Source organism: Octodon degus, unplaced genomic scaffold, assembly GCF_000260255.1.
Source record: "Octodon degus isolate 3935 unplaced genomic scaffold, OctDeg1.0 scaffold00208, whole genome shotgun sequence".
Taxonomy (NCBI): Eukaryota; Metazoa; Chordata; class Mammalia; order Rodentia; family Octodontidae; genus Octodon; species Octodon degus.
Genome location: NW_004524784.1, coordinates 2,619,609 through 2,639,340, shown reverse-complemented (window position 1 = coordinate 2,639,340; position 19,732 = coordinate 2,619,609). Strand labels below are relative to the sequence as shown.

Genomic DNA, 19,732 nt, shown 5'->3' with positions numbered 1-19,732 from the left:
TTCTTTCTTTCTTTCTTTCTTTCTTTCTTTCTTTCTTTCTTTCTTTCTTTCTTTCTTTCTTTCTTTCTTTCGAGACAGGGTCTTGCTATGATGTTCAGGCTGGTCTTGAACTCACTGTGTATCACAGGCTGGCCTGAAAACTCAAAGAGATGCTCCTGCCTCTGCCTCCCAAATGCTGGGATATCAGGTATGTGTCACTGTGCCCTGCATCTAGTGGGAAGATTTTTATCCTGAGACACACTCAATGTTTCTCTGGTGATAGTGGGGGATGCTGCCTTTGGGAGGCAACGGTCTCTACCTCCCCACTTACCATTCTCTCCTCCAGCATGAACCATTGCTTCCAGACCTGCCCAGTGCCCTCCCCCAGCTCCTATAGTCACCAGCATCCCCTTGTTGAGTAAATCTCCTGGCAGGCCTGCAACTTCTCTCTTGCTGCACTCACCGGTGCGATTCCATCTCTGCTGGCCTGAACCTGAGAGCAGGTTACAACGCCTTATCGAGGCTGGAGTTCGGCTCTCACCTGGAGTGCTAGGTCACTCCCTGCTGCCCCCTGGATGGCACTGCTGTGACTCAAACTCTGGGTGTCTGGGGCTGGGCTCATGTCCCCACAGACCAGTGCCCGCCTGGCTCTGCAGCGTCAGCCTCGCCCTGACTCCGCAAAGCAGAATCCCGGATGGCATCTGTGCTGCTTCTCCTTCCCCCCAGGTGACCCAGCCTGATCATTGTCACCTTGGAACACCTGTCACTGTCACATCTCCTTTCCCACACTCCTTGGTCCCTACCCTAGTACCTGCATCTTCCCTGGGAAGGGAGTGCCGTGTGATCTGTTTTGTGCCACCCCGTGTCACCTCTAGTGTTGCACATGTACAGTCATTGCTACCATTCTCTCTCTGTTTCATTCCCATTCAACCCCACCTGAGAGGAATTCCCTTACAAGGCCTTCCTGTATCCTGAGGATTGGACTACTTGACTTCCTGTAGAAGGGCTGGTGGATATTCTTTTATCCCACTCACTGGCCTGCACTTTTGGTACAGATTGTCTGGAACATTGGGGTACCAAAGGTCTTTGGTGCAGTCCACCCTTGTAGAAAGAGGTGCTATCACTGCGCTTCGTCAGCGACCTTGGTCTGTATCTGTCCTGATAGGAACTGTAGTAGACTGTGTTTGTTCAGCAGATATTCCTGTGTTCTCCCTTGCAGAGGGATTGTACTTCCCTGCCTGGCTGCTCTCAGAGCGGCCACGGGTCCTGCTTTGGTGAATGAAATGACTCCCAGGCAACATGCGTCACCCTGGGCAGATGCATTCTGAGCCAGGTGGTATGTGATATGCCTTTCTCCCTGCCAGGAGCTTGGGAATATTGAGACAGGCAGTGAGGTACCAGGGTGAGGATGTAGACCCCACAGGTGGTTGCTGATGCAGACCACCATGCAGCGGCTCGGGCAGGATTTAAAATGCATCAGTTAGTTCTCTATATTTACCTAGCAGCCTGTCCCAGGCCTAGGCAACTTGCTCAGAGAGCAGTGGCTGGCGTGTAGTAAGTGCAGCTCCCCACGCCAGTGATCACAGGAGAGGCCTGGATTGGTCTGTGACACTGCAACACCTCAGAGGGCAAGATAAAGTCACAGCTGAGAACACCTGGCTCTCACTGCAGTTTTATCATAAGACCTCAGCTGTAGCCATTTGGCGGCTGCTCTAAACGTCAAGAGAATTAGAGATGGGACAGGTCTCTTAACTGGCAAATTTTACTGCCTGGAGAAGTCTTTGATCTAAACTTCCCAAGGTCCTGCTCAGTTTCTTGCCTTCACCTCAGCTATCCCTTTCCTTTGTCTGAATCCCAGTAAATGCTGGATTTCAGAGAAGACTTTGTCTTAGTTCCTGCAGAGGGTTTTGACCTTCCTGGATTCCCCAAAATATGTTACTTGTCTCTTTTACTTAAGCCTTCACTGTAACTCATCTTTGTAGATTGGAGGCTAGGCCAAGTTCCCAATAGTTCACAGTGGACATGTAGCTGACAGAGTGAAATAAAATCCACTGGCAGGGGAAATTGGGGAACATTTGTTCCACAGCATAATTGAGCCCATCCTGACTGATATATAATATGTACCCAAAGGAATTTAGCAGTGCTTTCTGCCTTCAAGATGATGGAATTCAGTACGAAAACTCATTTACCTGTTTTGGAATGCACGGCACTCCCTAGTTTCATCTAAACTTCTAGTTTCTCTTCCTGATGCATTTCCACATGAGTGTTTCTATTCTTAGGATGGATTATGGTTAAATTATATCTCAGGCACTTAAGTTTTATAAAATGTCAGTAATATGGAGGTCAGCTGAAATGATTTCCAAGATCTCAGATAGTTGAACTGTTATATATTCTCTCTCTCTCTCTTTTTTGTACTAAGAATCTAATGCAACACCTTGCACTTGCCTGCCAGACGCCATGCCGCTGAGCTATACCTACTCCTGGCCCTTGTACCTTCCAAGTACCAAAGAACCAAGCCATTTTTAGTCTAGAGGTACCAGTCCAGAGACTAATTAATTGATTAATTAATTTGTGCCAGGAGTTATACTCAGAACCTTGCACTTACCAGGCAGATGCCATACTGCTGAGCTATATCCACAGCCCTGGCCTTTAGTTTTAATTCTACAGATTTGATATACTTACTTAATGAATTCTTTTTCCTTGAGCAGATTAAAGGCTGCCAGTTAGGAGAGGGGTATTGTGTGTTCTAGTAGAGACAGTTTTACTGAAGACTGGGAAATAAGAAATTATACAAAAAGAAGAGATGTAGAGCTCAAGAAGTGGGCTTAAAACTTCATATGGCCCTGGCCTAGTGAACCTTTTGGGGTCCCACTGCACAGGCTGGGATAGCAGCAAACCCAGGAGCAACAGGTTGGTTGATCATGGTGTGAAACTTTCACAACTGACAGCTAAAATACACCTTTCATCTTTATAAGTTAATTATTTCAGATATTTCTTCTAGTGACAGAAAGCTAACACATACAGCCATTCTTCAAGTTAGTAAACAGACATTTATTGTTGACTGCAGTAGATATTGCTAATTACTGGGACCACACAGAGACACCAACTCTATGTGTCCTCCTAAACTCATGGGTAGAGAAGTAAGGGTGACCTAGTAAGTGGCTTGTGTTTCACTGGAGGTGGCTACATGGTGGGATGGAAGCACAAAAGAAAGAGAAGCAAGTCCTTGGTGAGAGAGGTTGGTGGGGTCAGAGAAATCCCGTGGAATAGCAGTGAGTTTAGTGAGTCTGAGTGGATAGCTGAGTAGGTAACCAAAGTGGTTAGGGATTGGTGGTAGGGGTCAGGGAGGATCTTCTAGGCAGAGAAAAGATGAGTGCCAAAGGGGGAAAGCATGTGGCATATTTGTATCAAGAGGGGACATGCAGCTTCTGGGAGCTGGTGAGGCTGGACTGGCTACTTCCCCCCCAGGGCCCTAGTACACAGTGTGGTTCAAGTCTTTTACAAACTTGTTATCTGCCCTTGCTTTTAGGTTTTATCAGAAGTCTAATTTCTTTTAATTTTCTTTTTTCCTTTTTATTATTTTTGAGACAAGGTCTCACTAAATGGTTCAGGATGGACTTGAATTTACTCTGTAGTTCAAACTAGCCTGGAGCTTGTGGTGATCCTCCTGCCTCAGCCTCTAGAGTGCTGGGATGACAAGTGTGTGTTGCCATGCCCAGCTGAGAAGTCTCAGTTCTATTCTGCATCTTTAGAAACAAATTTTTTCAGGTCACTCTTTGGCCTCAGTCCCTTAAAGAATAATTTTTGTCTTTGAGAGGAAGCCAATAAGGAGCATTTACAACTACACCAAAATAGCATTATTCTGTTTAAGTTACAAGATCTTTTTTCCCCTATACTTTTATTGAGAAACAAATAGCAATGAGACAGTTTCAAACCAAATTGGTAGGACAGTTTCAATAATTAACACATTGCATACATTCTTCCTAGTGGTTAACTGCTCTACAAGATGCGGACTTGATATCGTATTTACAAACACCATTAGAGCAAATCCCTCTATTCATTAAGAGAATGTAACTATATATCTGTCTTAACCACTTTGAATAGACAGATACAAAATGGACATTCATCTGTATCCCCTTAAGTTACAAGATATTAGTACCAATGAAAGAAAATTAGAACTCTGTCATGTCATTGATTTTCCTTATACAAATTATAGAGTCTGGGCATGGTGGCGCACTCCTGTAGTCCCAGCACTGGGGAGGCTGAAAACAGGAGGATCACTAAGAGTAGTCTGAGCTGCATAGTGAGACCCTGCACCAAATACATAAAGAAAAAAAAATTGCACAGTTTTGCTTAAGGGATAATGTACTGTGGAGCATTTCCTAATACTAATACAGAAGTGCTCTATTTTTGTATTGGCCATTGTGGTAAAGAGCCTTGAGTTGAGCTCTTTTAAATTCTTGTGGAAATTATGGTGACACAGAATGGCCAGCTGGGCCCTTCTCTTTTGCTTGTTTTATATACAGCAAACCAGTGAAATACTCAACTCTATTTATTTGAAAGTATATTTAAAGATTTTTGGAAAATATATTATCAAAGAAATATAGTGAAGACAAGAGAAAGGACAGAGATAGCCCATTTTGGGAAAGTCCAAAGTGAAAAATAAATGCAGAGTTCTACATGTGCGCACCAGCATGCCTTGTCCTGGGGTCAGCACAGTGTGCAGCGCTGGGGCTTGAACTTGGGACCTTGTACCTGCCAGGCAGGCCCTGTGCCACTGAGCTATCTCCCCAGCCCTAAATGCAGATTTTTATTTAAAAAAATCACCGGATAGATCAAAATTTTTTTATGTCCTCTTTTCATATCGGAGTGACTTGTCTACCTGCAGAGCAAGATGCAAATAAAGAATATTTTTGCCTCCTGTTATCCTGTTGTCTAGTTTCCGAGAGGTTTGACATTTGTATATATTTTCATTGATGCACATTCATATTAGAATACAATTTGACTTTAGTCAATGCAAACTTCTTAATGTTTGTGAAAACAGTGGCTTCATGTATTCATTAAAAGAGCATTAGGTGCTTGTTTTAAGATATATTAACTAAAAATGCATTATTAGATAAACAGAGCACCCCTAAAACCATGGGAAGAAAGTGGATGTGATTTGATAAAATCTCTGAAAGACCTTGTGAAACAATCTGAAAAGTTGTAAGAAGATCCCACTATGCAACATTAGAGAGAAAACGGCCCCTCCACAGAGCCAGGAGGTTTCAGAAGGCAATTCTTTCTCAGTCTTTGACAATTTGTTTTCCAAGAGCTCATGGTTGGAGGCTTGGAAGAAGCTGTTTGGACACAGCGAGGGTGACAAGCGCAGTGACACTGCTGCAGGACGGAGGGGATGGAATTGACACAGCCCTCCGCCTTGCCCTGCCCTGGCTCGCTGGTCTTCCTCCTGCAGCGTGCTCATGCACAGCAGGCCTGGTCATGCATGACATCCCCACCTCGCTTCCTAATGAGCTGCCCAAAAACCATGACCAGACCAGGTGGCAGAGTCATGTCCAGCCTTGGCAGCCAGCAGGTGCCCCGGGCGCTGGCATGCACATTGCTGGGGATTTCACAGGAGGGAGTGGTGAGGTGCTTTCATTCATTCTTTCACAGCCATCCCTCTTGAATTTTGTGTATTTCTGTGGAATTTTCCTCTGGCTTCAGTTTAATTTTTCATTCAGCACCTTAGCGCAAACATTCTCTTTTTACACTTACACTACTGGGTAACCATTCAATCTTGTTTATTGAGTGCGTATCCAGCTACTTGGGGCAAATGAGAGAAATGAATCTGTACCCCTTCCAGTTGGTGTAGCTTCTGGCCGAAAAGCAGTTACAGTGTAACCGAGGAGACAAGCTGTATAAATGTAAAACCATTTGTGAACAAGGCTTCAACGTGCACAGCGCATTCAGCTCCCAGACTGTCGACCCAGCACTCTCTGGACTGCAGGATTTATTCTCCAGGCTCCACCAGTCTGGAGACCTTGGTGGCCTCTTTTATGCAGCAGGTGCTTGGGGCCTAGAAAACCAACTATTGGGCCCCAGCCCTTGGGAAGGAGGGAGAAATTTAGGAATTTGGAAAAAGGCAAAACCCAACAAACAAACCAAGCAATCCCTTTACTGTCATGTTTATTCTTCTATGTTGCTCATAGCTGTGCTCACAGGGACAGCTTCTTTACCTCTCCTCTGTGCAGGAGTTTAATTGTATATAAAATCAAAGCTGCTCAACACCTGAGGAAGATGGGAAATGATGGGTCCATGTCCTGGAGCATTGCCATACAAGTTAAACAACAGCACAGCTACCAGCTTGTAATTTTTAAGGACTGCAAACAAGGGTTTCTCTTAAAGCTGAATCAGAAGCAACTTATGTTCCTTTGGGCTTTGTAGTATGTGCAGGAAGGTATAGATACCAAGGAGGCTCAAAGTTTGGCCTCTACCAGTTACTAGTGCAGTCATGGAGGACTCTATACAGACAGTTCTGTATCTCTGTCATTAAACATTTTAGTCCTTGAACTTCAATGTTTCCTGGGTTAAGTTCACCATCTGGTAATTTGAAGGAGGTTGTTTCTAGCTGTAGTAGTAACACATGGGGGAGCAGGTGCAATCAGAACCCCTTCTTTAGTCTTCCTCATTCCATTTACATCAGATTCCTCCCTCATGTGCTGAAATCTGGCTGCCACAGAGCCTTCTGATTTTTACAGCTCTTCTGTACAAAGTGTAGCTGGTCAGAGGGCGCAGGTTGATGGTGCGCCCCATCCAAGGCTTGGCCTGCGGAAGTTCTTATCGTGGAACTGATTGACTCCCAGCAGCCAGCGCGTCTCCTCTCAGTACCACAGACATGCAGGCAAGCTCTGGCCCTGGAGGAGACCAGAAAGTGGGATGCAGGGGAGGCGTTCCCCATTCAGGCTGTGGTTATCTGCGTCCTGTGCAGTAGCTGCTGTCCGCCATTAGCAATAGAAGAGCAGGTCTCTGGGAAAGCTTTCATTGCAGTGATTTATGTACACACTCGTCTTCCCCTCTAGATTTGGGGAGCCCAACAACAGAGGCTAAACTGCACATTACAGAACATCTAGCGCAACATTTGCTGAATAATTCAGTGAACGAATCTTGTCTTTAATTCAGTTTCCTTCAGCTTATAATGGTAGATTTAGGCCCAAATTACTCAGCTGTTCCCCAAAAAGAAATCCACCCCCAAAGCATGAATATTTACCACAATTGAGAAGAGTCAAAAATACATGTCTCAGACACCGGGTGCAGTATTTGAAGAGGGTTTTCACAGCGTTTTTGGCAGTCTTAAGATCACAGAATATGTACATGGCATCCCAAAGTGTCTATTTAGAAAGTGAGGACTTGCTTTAGATGTGTGTGCTGTGGCATTTTAATTAATTAATGGATGGTAAGCCATGTTTTATATGCATCATAAACTAAACGCCTATAATAAGATCATAGCCACCAGAAATATCTCCCTGTTTTTATATATCACCAATGATGTATTTGGAGTTAGCTGAGATGCCATATAATGCTCCTTTCACCACTAAAACACTGTGTATTGTTCAAAGCAAGAATGTAGTAACTATTGCCACATGATTTCCATCTTCTGCTGTCCTTGGAAGGATCCGTATTGGTCAGTGCTTAAGGCTTCTGTAACACCCCTGTATTATGCAGAAAAGCAGGGAGCAATTATAGCGCACGGATCCAGCCACGGGGAGGTACAGAGAACCAAGCAGTGATCCTGTAGGTTGTTTCCTGTAAATGTTCATGTAACTAAACTCTTTTAAAAATTAATAGTGTTGGCTGCCTCAAAGGTGGAAAAACTCTCTGAACAAATGAAGGAATAGGCAGCCCAGTGCATGTGTTTGAGATCGTGGGGCAGCTGGAGAGTGGGTTGGGGAACACAAGAGCCACACGCTTTCCTTAGGAGTGGGCTGTCCCCTTCAGTCCTTCCGTGTGGGTACAAGACACAGGTCCTCTGTGGGCCTGTACATCCAGAGCCCTTGCTAGCCCTCGCTAGGTCAAGGTGCATGGTGGTGGCAACTTAAAGAGAAATTCTGGGTGCTGTTTTTGAGCAAGCACTCCTGTGAGCCTTAGTTTTCTTAGCTTTAAAATCCGATCCTCCCGCAGGTGTGTTAAGCTCTGCAGATGAAAGCACTATCAAATAAATCACAGAAATGAAAGCCTACTAAGGCATTGTTTTGGCTGCGTTTTATATTGTGTTTTAAAACATCTCAAGGTGGATGTACTACGTCTTTTGCATCTTCTTATTTCCTATCTCAGTCTCGGCTCAGTTGTTCCCACCACCAACGAGACAGCCCAGAAATCTCCCCGCATTGGCAAATCTGATGTGGGGGACTAGGGACAGTTTCACAGAAGCAGGCTTAGAGACACCTTGAAAAAAAGTTGAGTATCTGGATTTGGAGACAAAACAAGGGAACATCCTAAGGGGGGCATTTACTGTCCAATCCACACTTTAGATCTAGGAGTGACAGGAATATAGATGTTCTGCTGTTTCTATAAAGGCTGTCAGGGCTTAATGAAGTTCCTCCTGGGACAAGAGCCACATGTGCTTATTAAGCTGGGATCAATTTATATACCCGTGCCCTGCCTCAGGGAGCAAACCGGAATCAACAGTGCCACCAAGTGGCAGCAGGCTATAAGACATGTGAACACAAAGACCACAACTTCTTCCTGTGCTTTGTGCGAGGGTCTATCTCTGTCCCTTCTTTTTCTAAAAATGAGAGTGAACATGTTTTCTTTGGATGACTATAGAGGGAAGGAACTGGGGCACAGACCTTCTTCTGGCGTGTCGTGGAGTTTGGATAGGTGATTCTTTTTTTTTTTTTTTTTTAATTGAGCAATCAAAACTTTGGAAGTCCTTCCCAAGTGAGCGTATCAGGGGTCAGATAGCTTTGCATATTGTATGCGGGTCTTTCATAAAAACTGAAGGATAAACGCAGTGGTGTTGGTGTTTGAGAAGATTTTAGGTATGTTCACCAGAGGTGAAGGTCCAGGATGCTTAGTACTATAGACTCTCGTAAATAGTGTAGATGCGGAAGGGCTCTGTGAAGCTAGGAAGCCATTCACATGATTACAATCTGAGTTTTCTTCATTCTTTATTTGTAGTACTTATTTTTCTTAAAAAGTTCATAAAGTGTGGTTTGAATGGTTTATTATTTTAAGAACAATAGTTTAGCTGCCATTAAATACTTTGCAAATAATACAAAATGTTAACATTTGAGGGGAACACAAGAATCGGCCTCCACCTTGACCATTCTTCTATTGCTATGGAAAGAGCACACTTTGTACTTTGTGCTGCAATTGGTATAATTTTGGACGAGAATGTGAGATAACTTACAGCTGGGATTATGGAATCCCTCATTCCTTTTTTTATCTCATAGAATAAGATTTTCTTCTTTCTATATCCTCTGCCCTTTTTCTCCATAAACCCTGGCTGTCAGGATAGGACTGACGCTGGGAGTCAGGGTGCCTGAGCTGATGTTCCAGAGCCCTTGTCCCAGCCCTCACTCTGAAAGATCTATTTTTTTTTTTCATTTATGTATTTGGTACAGGGTCTCACTACGCATCTTGGACTCAGATGATCCTCCTGTTTTCAGCCTTCCCAGCCCTGGGATTACAGGCATGCCCCACCATTCCTGGACTTAGTGCTCCCCAGGGGTGGGGCCAGTGCTGTGTGTGGGACAGGGGATTGAACTGTGGTCTCTGCACTTGCCAAAGCAGGCGCTTAGTCCACTGAGCTATCTCGTTAGCCCTGCAAGATCCGTTTGGCTAGCTGCTTTGGCAGCTGGTAGCAAGCTTTCCTATGAGTCGAGCCACTTTTCCTGTGGTTGAGAATGATGGGAAATCTGTAGCTTAGGATGTTGAAAGGGCTATCTACACTGCTGTGCCTAATGCCTTTCCTGACAGTGTTAACTCCAGAGGGAAGGGGTTTCCTTCTACTACATAGGTGTGTGGTGGAGGGGGGACAGGACTAAAGGCTTCTGCATGAGATAGACATGAGGACAGAGACCAAATGACAGTACACTATATGCAGAGGCATCAGGAAGGCACAAATATAGTATGATTCCTTGTGTATGAGGTGTTATTTTTAGCAACAAAAGTAACTTAAAGCTTACTTTACTATGTAATAGCTCTAGAATCAGTGAGCAAAAAAGCTTGTATTTTTCTTCTTTTTCCATTTTATTGTTTAAATGTGATTCTTTTCAGCAGTGTTTAGGAGTAAGACAGATACCAACAACGTGTCTTAATTTGGTGTTTAGTATTATCATGTAGATCATTTTTGGACTGGGGTGGACGTACATATTTTTGTCTCAGTAAAATATAAACAGTATAAGAGTTATCATTTTAACCATTTTTAAATATTCAGTCAGCGGCATCAGATACTTCCTCGTGGCTGTGCAATCCTTACCACCCTCCATCTTTAGAACTGTTCATCTGCCCAGTGGAAACTCATTAAACACTAGTTTCCCTAAGCCTCAAATATATGCAAGAAAATTTAACTAAAATGAAACACTACTTCCCTGTTCCCCATTCTGCATACCTGACAGCCACAGTTTCACTCTGAGTCTGAGTTTGACTACTCTGGGTGGCCTGGATGGACAGCATTTGTCCTTTTGTGACTAGCTTGTTTCATGGAACATGATATTTTCCACAGTCTCAGTGCGCTGCTGTGTTGGAGCATGTGTCAGAGTTCCTTTCTCCTGAAGGGTGATATTCATGATATACTGCGTTCTGTTGATCCATTCATCTGTCAGTGGTCACTAGCTGCTCTGACATTGTAGTCATGGTGTGAGATGCTGTTATGCCTGTGAGAATGCAGATATCTACTTCAGTTCCTACTTTCCTCTTTAGGGGGATGTGCCCGGTGATGAGATTCTGGGTCGTATGGTCGTGTACAAGAGTACCACTTTTGTCACATCTTCACCAACACTTATTGTTATTGTTTTCAATTTAATAGTTATGAAGCCATCGCTCACAGTTGTGATTCACATTTCCCTCATGATTAGTGAGTTTTGAGCTTCTTTCCATGTGTTTACTGGCTGCTTGTAGTTCTTGGAGAAGTGTCTGTACAAATCCTTTGCTCATTTTAAAAATTGTTTGTTATTTGGCTGTTGTAAAAGTTCTTTGCTTTCTGGACTCCCACATCAAATACACAATTTGCAAATATTTTTGGAGGGTAGCTGACTTTCAGGGAACTGATGATTTTGGTGGCTGGTGCTGTAGCTTGACTCTTACAAATGTAACTCTTCTGGTCTGACCTGGGGCTGGGGCTTATGCCACAAAAGCTTCAGAAAATAAGGGTATTCTCTGCACAGTATCCTTGGCAGAGACTGGGACAGAAGCCTTTACTCGTAGGCAGCTGCTTCCTGCTTCCAGAACAACTGGGTCAGCAAGGATTTCCCTGCCCCGGCCATGTGAGTGCAGGGTCCTTAGCTGTAGCCCTGTCTCCCGTGGCTTGGCTGTCTGACATCTGAGTCACCCTGTAGTGACGGGGCTCTTCTTAGGTTTTGTTCAATCAAGGTATGGAAGAGGCAAGTTCAGCTCTCCATTTGTAGCTCTTTTTGCTACCAGCCCTGATGTATCCTGGTCAGTTATAATGAACTGAGTAGATGAGTGAGTGTTAAGGGCCTTTGCCCCTTAGCGTTTATGTGTATGCACTTGGTCCTCCCTGACTGTGGGCCCTGACACTCCGTATTCAACCAACCAAATATTCAGGAAGAAAAATCATCTCTGTCCAGGTATTTACAAATTGTTACCGTTCCCTAAACAACATAGTGCAGCAGTTATTTACATAGCTTTTATAATGTATGAGGCATTATATGTAATCCAGAGATGATTAAAGTATATAGGAGGATGTGCATAGGTTATTAGCAAATAATAAACAGTTTTATGTGAGGCACTTGAGCTTCTGAGTATTTTGGTACCCACTGGGATCCTGGAAATGATCCCTGAGGAGCTGAGGGATAATTGTATCTGATGTTGTGTCCTCTTCATTGATTTGTAGTAAAGCATGTTGTCATATTTCAACAACTGGTTTGCTGTTCTCATTTCAGAACAGGGAAACATTTCTTCTGTCCTATTTTCTTCTTTATCATTGTTTTTTAGTGGTCCTAAAACAAGTTAAATGAATAATAGAGATAGAGATTACTAGAGACATGCTAGTTGTCTCTTGGTTAACGAAATTCTCAGTGAAGAGGACCACAAGAGTTCCTGGGGGTCCCATGGAAGCCGGCGATGAGATTTTCTATGCAGAGTTAGGGATACCTGGGATAAGCAAACCAATAAGCACAAGCAGACCTGATTAAAATGGTAAATGTTTATGCTAACAGTGTGGACTGGACCAGTTCTCAGGCCTAGGATGGAGAGGAATCTTGAAAGAGAGAAGACGGGACAGAGTTTGGAAAGAGGGGAGTAGCGTGGCTTGACTTGGAAATAGAATTACAGCTGTAGTGGACATTTTATTGCATCTGCACCTCTTTCTCTTTGTGCTGTGTATTAAGAAGATGCCTAGAAATCCATTGGTAGGAAGAGTTTCTTTTGGATTTGGGGGGCCAGTAGGGGAAAGATGACAGGAAGATTCTTGGATGCAGGAAAGGGAGGCTCCCCCCCCCCCAGGGCTAGGGAACCATAGCTTCTGGGGAGGTCACAGCAGGCCTGTGAATTCTGTGGTGAACAGTGGAGTGGCTGCCTGTCTTCACTCACTGAGTCTGTGACTCGAGAGGACCTGGCTGGTGATCCCTGTACCACCTGGGGGAGTTGGCCTGGAGTCATCTTGGCAACCTGTCCTGCTCCCTGGTCCCCTGCATGGTAGCTGACAGCTCCGTGGCTTGGCTGGCCTCCAAGCTGCACACCATTTTGCTGACCTATCACCTGCTCCAAAGGATTTTGTCAGTGGCCTCCCCGTAAAAGTAGAACCTCAGGTATAGTGGTTGCATAGTGGAACCCCCAAAGATACCTGTGCCCAGAACCTCAGAATGTGGCTATGTTTGGAAGAACAAGAGTCTTTGCAGATTGAGGTAAAGAGCTTGTGGTGGATGTATGCTGGATCAGGGTGCCCTAACTCCCAGTTTCAGTGCCTAGAGAGATGACAGGAAAAGGCATGAAAGGGAGGGGCACATGAGCACAGGGCAGAGGTCACAGCTACTCATCACCAGTCAAGGAATACCAGGGGCGCCTGTGCACGCCGCACGGCACGCTGGGAGGGGCAGGGAGCCGAGGGCCTCTGGAGCTTCCTGGGAAGCTCAGTGTCTTTGGTGTCTTGATTTTGAGACTCTGACTCTGGAAGCATGAGGGAATAAACATCTGTTGTCGTAAGACTCTGCGTTTGGGGCAGTTTGTTAGGGCAGGCCTGTAGACTGCTATATCCAGTGTGCTGGGTATGGTAGGTAGATGGCTTTTCAGTGCAGAAATGGCCACTGAGCCTTGGCACCAGACGGCGCCTGGAGATGCCTGGCTCACTCATCAGTAGGGTCAACTGCAGAACTTAACACATTATAGATACTGGGGGTCTGACTCCAAAACAGTTGCATGAGACTCCTGGGGGCCTGAGAAAGGAATTCCTGCTTTCAGAACCATAGGCGATTTTAATGTGCAGCCTGTGCGCAGAAGCAGGTCTCTTTCCGCGGTCCCATTTCACAGATAGAGCTGTCAGAACTCAGCAGAATGGCTCTGGGGCTTACAGAGAATATAAAAAAAATTTTTTTTTTTTTTTTTTGAGAACTGGAAAGGAGAAAAACAGCTCACTTAAGGAGACACAAGGAATGTCTTTGTAAATTAAAATTGCAGGGGGAGAAAACGGGAAAGAACATTTTATTTCATTTTTGAATTTTGTAAGTGGAGTGATTAGAAATATTTCTAATATTTTTCAATGCCCTTTCTCTGACTCCATTTTTAAAACAAATATTTCTTGATGTGCACCCAATGAGAAATGTTTTCCTCCTTAGACACATGTCAGTTTAACATTTTAATGATTTTTATTACCACCTCAGTGGAGATTTTCAGTTTTCTTATTCCCTCAAGAAATTTGAATACAATGTCAATTTCTGTATGGTAAAGGAGATAAATATCACGTTTGAAGTCTTGTTATGGGTGACTGTTTTAGTAAATCATGTAGAAGATTTACTGTTCAAGGTATTTTTTTTTTTTTTTTTCTTTAAAGAGTGTCTGTTAGACCAGGACTTCGTTTTCAGAGACATGGTATTAAATCTAATCACCCCACTTAGGCTCTCCACCCTTTGGAGACTCATAAAGATAAGGGCGACAGGATAATTGGGATATTATTACTCTTTAAAACAGCTTGATTTAGTCCAAGTAAGAATTGCTGGGGCTCTAAATTAATCCCCCGGGGAACAAATGAAAAAATATATATGTGATATATTATTGCCGTATATGTTTCGGTGCTTTGATAGCTTGCAGGGACTTACGTTAATCTGTCATTAATGTTAACCAGGGCAATCCGACAGTGATTAAAGCCTATCTGGATAATCAGAAGCTAGAGGAGCCCACCGAGGGATGGACTTAAATGATCTAATCAGCTTTTCTTTTCACAGAAGACAGAAAACTGGGGTCCTGACGACTTGAGGGCATTAACAATCCCCGGGCACTTTGCTTAAGAGTCCGGGTATTTAGCCCCCAGTGTCCTGGCCAAATTCCAGCTCTAGGAATGGCGTTTTGCCTCCCGAAAGGTCCCCCTGCAGCTACCAGTGGCTGGGGTATTATTCTCCCTTCCTGTCCCGAAGTGCGGGGCTTTGTGTGGAGGGGCTGCTTGTGCCGCAGATCAGATCAGCGGCTTCATTTCTATTCTGAGTGCCCAGCAGTTTGGCTGCCGCGCTGTCCCTAAGCTACCGTAAGCACGTGCTCAGGGCTGTTTATATGGCTTGCACGACCGGGGGGCAAATTGCAGGAGATTTATTATTCTTTTAGAAAAACTTGTTTTCATCTTTTGTGGAGGGCTGTGTTGTGATTAATATAATTAGATAAAATTAGATAATGATCGCTATGAATATGTGATGTACATTTTCACGTCCTCTGCTCGCTTCATTTTGTTCTAGAGAAGATGAGGAACAATTACATTTGCCAGTGAGATTTCTATCCATAGCGTGAGCCATGCCAGTTGTATTAAATTTTTTTGTCATGAACCATTCAAAAATGTTTGCTAGGAAAACCTAAATAAAGATTTAAGAAAATGCTCCAGGAGTCGGATCACAGAGCTTGGCATGATGAGGGGACTCAGGATCCCTTGGTTCTAGGCCTTGGGCTCATTGATAAAACTTTTCTGGGCAAAGTGAGTGGTTCCTGTGGCCTGGGCAGTGGTTTCATAACAGTCAACCTGGACAGCTTGACAGACTATTTCTGGAGTCCTGTTCTTTGGAACAGCCTGTGCACTCAGAGAGGGGAAATTTCCAGTTGCTCTGCTGGCTGTAGCATATGTGACATGGGGCCTGAGGGTGCCGTGTGCCTGGGAAGAATCTGCTTCTCTCCTCAGGACTGCTGAGGACTACCGGAAGTGCCCCATTTCTTGTTTTCTTGGTGCGGGGGAGTAAGAGAAGCTCAGGGGGACCTTCTAGAGCTCTGTAGGTCAACTAGAACAGAAGTGAGCAAGATGCCTCCAGAGGAAGCTGAAGAATGGGTGAAGAAGAGGAGAAAATTTAGTCTACTACCAGGGAGATACTCTGAATATTTCATGTTTTAATGACTAAAACTTGTAATGTACTAGGTGGTTAGCCTATTTAAGTCTTTAAACTCCCTTCCTATTATTTTACTCCTTTGGCATTAGTCCAGGGCTGGTGCTCACCAGGGACAAGACTCAGCACTAGCTGAAGCAGAAGGAGGGTGTGTTGGCTTACATAACTCACAGCGAAGAGCCCAGGTGTCCTGGGGGAGGGCTGGCAGCAGCGTCCGGCTCCTGTCTGTCTCCCAGCTCTTTCCTAGGTGACTTCTTGCCTCCTTGTAGCAAGGTGGTATTTAGCAGGTTCAGGCCTCCATTCAGGCTTGACCCTGGCAGATACAACTTTCTACACAATCTAAGGGAGTAGGGTTTGGGTCATTCACACTCAGGCCAAAGTGACTGGGGTGCATTTCAAAGGGAGATCAGGTTGGTCTTGCCAGCAGGAGGAATGTGCATGCCAGCACGCACTTTCTTCATGGCAGGAGTGTGTCCAGTGTGTTTGACTCTACCCATGTGAAACAGAGTCAAGTCTCCTAGTCCCCTTCGCACATGATGGAGAAATTCAGATGGGGCAGTCATGCAAAGCAGTGGTGAGCAGCCAGATGGGGCAGTCATGCAAAGCAGTGGTGAGCAGCCCTAGAGTTGGATTCCTCTAGGGACAGTGTATCTGTTACTTCCTATCTTAGCTCCCATCACTATATTGGAAATCCAGGTCACTGTGAAGTGCTGGGAGCTTTCTGTGGGCTCACTGTTCTGGAGGTTCAATCTCCTCAAGATTGGATCTGGGCCTTTGGTGGAGGAGGCATATCACGCTGGGCTTGCATCTCAGTGGAGGAGAGACAGAGAGGGAGAGGAAAAGGGAGGAAGAGGGAGGGAGAGAGAGGGAAAGGGGGAGGGAGGAAGTGAAGGAGGGAGAAGGAGGGGGAAGGGAGGGAGAGGGAGAGGAGAAGCAGAGGGGAGGAAGAGAAAGAGGGAGCAGGAGAAGGGAAGGGGGGAAGGGAGGGAGCAAGAGGGAGAGGGAAGGGTGAGGGAGGAAACGAAGGAGGGAGGAGAGGGAAGGGAGTGAGAGGGAGAGGGAAAGGGGAAGGGAGGAAGGGAAGGAGGGAGAAGGAGAGGGGAAAGGGGGAAGGGAAGGAGGGAGAGGGAAAGGGGAATGGGAGGGGAGGGAGGGAAAGAGGGAGCAGGAGAGGGGAAGGGGGAAGGGAGGGAGTGAGAGGGAGAGGGAAGGGGAGGGAGGAAGGGAGGGGGAGAAGGTAAGGGGAAGGGAGAGGGAAGGAGGATAGGAGGAAGAAAAAGAGGCAGAAAGAGAGGGGAAGGGAAGAAGGTAGGGAGAGGGAAGGGGGAGGGGAGGAAGGGAAAGAGGGAGGAGAGGGGATGGGAGGAAGGGAGGGAGGGAGAGGGGAAGGAGGAAGGGAGGGGGAGGGAAGGGGGAAGGATGAAAGGAAAGGGGAAGGAGGGGAGAGGGAGGGGAGGGGAGGGAGGGAGGGAGGGAGGGAGGGAGAGAGAGATGCCTCTAGGATCCATAACCCACCTTTAAAGGCAGCCTCCCTCCCAAAGACACAAGGACCTCCCCAACCCCTAATTTCCATACACCTTCCATTTTCATCACCGGGGTTCAAGCCTTTGCAGGTGGACCTTTTCTCGGCTTGCACACAACCCACAGTGACCCATGGTCCTTCCTAAGGTGGCACATGGCATTTTATTTTATTTTATTTTATTTATTTTTTTAATAGGAAGTTCTTTCTCATGTGGAGTCAGAGATCCCACCCCTGTGTTGCTTGACTCTTCCTAAGGGCCCCTTTCTTGCCCTTTGAACTTTCGCAGAGTAAACTTAATCTGTCTGAGTCAGGTGTCTCAGTGGTTCCCTGGTTTGCATTGGATTGTGCTTCTCTGGATTGTGCTTCTTTCATCTAACACCCTCCCCTTTCATTATTAGAGGGATCTGTGTGTGTGTGTGTGTGTGTGTGTGTGTGTGTGTGTGTGTTTCTGTCCATCTGTCTCCAATGTCATGATAATGGCTGGGCATATAGTTTTTTAAATTTATGATTTCTTTAGTGCTGGTATGGATCCCAGGGCTTTGCCCACATGCAAGTGCTTCGGTGCTTAGCTACACCCCAACCCCTATCATTCCGTTTAAAAAGTTTCTTACATTTATTAATGAATTATGATTTAGAGTTCAATGTAAAGAGTGTATTAGAAAATCTGAATTTTAAAAACAACACTTTCAAAATTTAAGTATTCTAGTTTTAAAGTAAAGGCAAATTGTTTTAGGAAGTATAGGGCTTTTCTTCTCTTTTTTGGTACCAGGAATCCAATTCAGGACCCCCCACTTGGCAGGCAGGCACTGTGCCAGTGAGCTACATCCTGGCCTCAAACAGAGAGCTTTACAGATTTTTTTTTTGGTGTGTTGTGACTATTCTAGAAGGTGGAGCAGTGGAATGTGATAGCAACTCCCACGTGTCCTTTGTGGATAGTACATGAATCTAAATAGTCAGTTAAATGCAAAAATATTAAGATAATGAAGTGAGTGTCATAGAATGGTGATTTTTGTAGATCAGAACTAAGATTGTCACTTGACCCCACACAGTAAATGAACTCGAGCTGCAGTGGCTCAGGATTCTCTCTCGTGTCCCTATGTTTTCAGCAATAGTAAGTCAAGCAAAGACATTGTATGTTTTTGTTTCTCTTTTAAGGAAAATCAGAAGCCTAAACTAAAATTCCTTTATTAATGCTGCTCTGTTTGTCCTCAGTGCCTGCATTTCTGATCCGTCTCATTCCAATTCGTACGACAGGCATATTTGTCTTACATAAGATCATTACATTGCCTGTTTTTTCTACTTTAAATAAAAACTCTTCTACCCAGAAATTTTGTTGTATTTCTTCTTTTATTTTCATTTCTAACTATTAGCATGAGTCAAATTTTATTAATAGCCAGTTGCCATCATCTTTATAATAAAGCGAACATTCTCATGTGTAGGCACTTATTACTGTATTTGTGAAAAATTCGCTAATAGCTTTTTTTCAACAACTCCAATGTTCATGTCCTCTATCTGTTCTGTACCCGAGTGGGGAAAGGACATTTGGTATCTTTAAGGAGAATCTACCTCTCTGAGATGGGAAGGAGAAGGTGAGGGGACTGTAAATGAGTTCTCTGCTCCTGGGACAAAGGACAGAAGTGACCCAGATTGCAGGCATCAGACTGAGCTCCCCTTCTCTTCCTGCTGATGTGGGGAGATTGATGGATGCTGAGCTGGCTGAACCTTGGTCCTGGAGGAGGGGGATGCAGAGGGGGTGTGCAAGGACGGGGGGCAGCGCCAGTGTAGCCAGGTAGAGGAGAGGTGCGTCTGCTACTGTGGGACCGCAGGGCTGCCTGTCAGATATGATTTCTGTTGAAACCCATCACCCTGCCCCTGTTCATGTTCTTAGCCAGTGCAATTTCTTTGCCACAAAAAGGTGCCAGGTGGAGGGAGAGTTATGGGGTGGTGGGATTCACTTACTGCTGCCATCTGTTCGCAGCCCCCGGGGCTTTTCAACTGCAGGATTAAAGGTTAATCTAGAGTGACACAGAGGAAGGGTGCCTCATACATAGTAGATGCTCAATAAATGCCAGTGTTTCTATGTGAAGGCCCTGGGGTGGATGGGAGATTTTTATTAAGAATCTTGGGTAAGGGGGTGGGGTTTAGTCCTCAAGACCTGACAAGCAAAGTGGAGCTAATGAAAAAAGGAAAGGAACTGATAAGGTGAAGACATTAGCATTTTAGGACACTTTCCACTTGCCTTTCGGAAATGTAACTTCTCACCTTTCTTGCTTCTGAAACAAATACTTTGTGAGTACTTGCAAAGCACTTAAGTACTTTATTTAGGTAATCTACAGTCCCTGTTTTTATTATGAGGTAGAGGCTATGTTCCTGATTTTTTGCCCTCTCCTATGTGTTTTTCTTTCATTTTCTCTGTCTTTGTCTCTGTCTCTGTCTCTGTCTCTCTGTCTCTCTCTGTCTCTCTCTGTCTCTCTCTGTCTCTCTCTGTCTCTCT

General features: G+C 44.9%; 1 protein-coding gene and 1 pseudogene across 1 annotated transcript in view; one reads left to right on the top strand and one right to left on the bottom strand.

Moving 5' to 3' along the window:
* Positions 1-19,732, top strand: part of Nebl (nebulette) — a 403,483-nt gene that overhangs the window by 93,989 nt on the left and 289,762 nt on the right. The window lies entirely within an intron of this gene.
* The window catches only part of LOC101585809, a 42,161-nt pseudogene continuing 28,645 nt past the window's right edge, over positions 6,217-19,732 (bottom strand).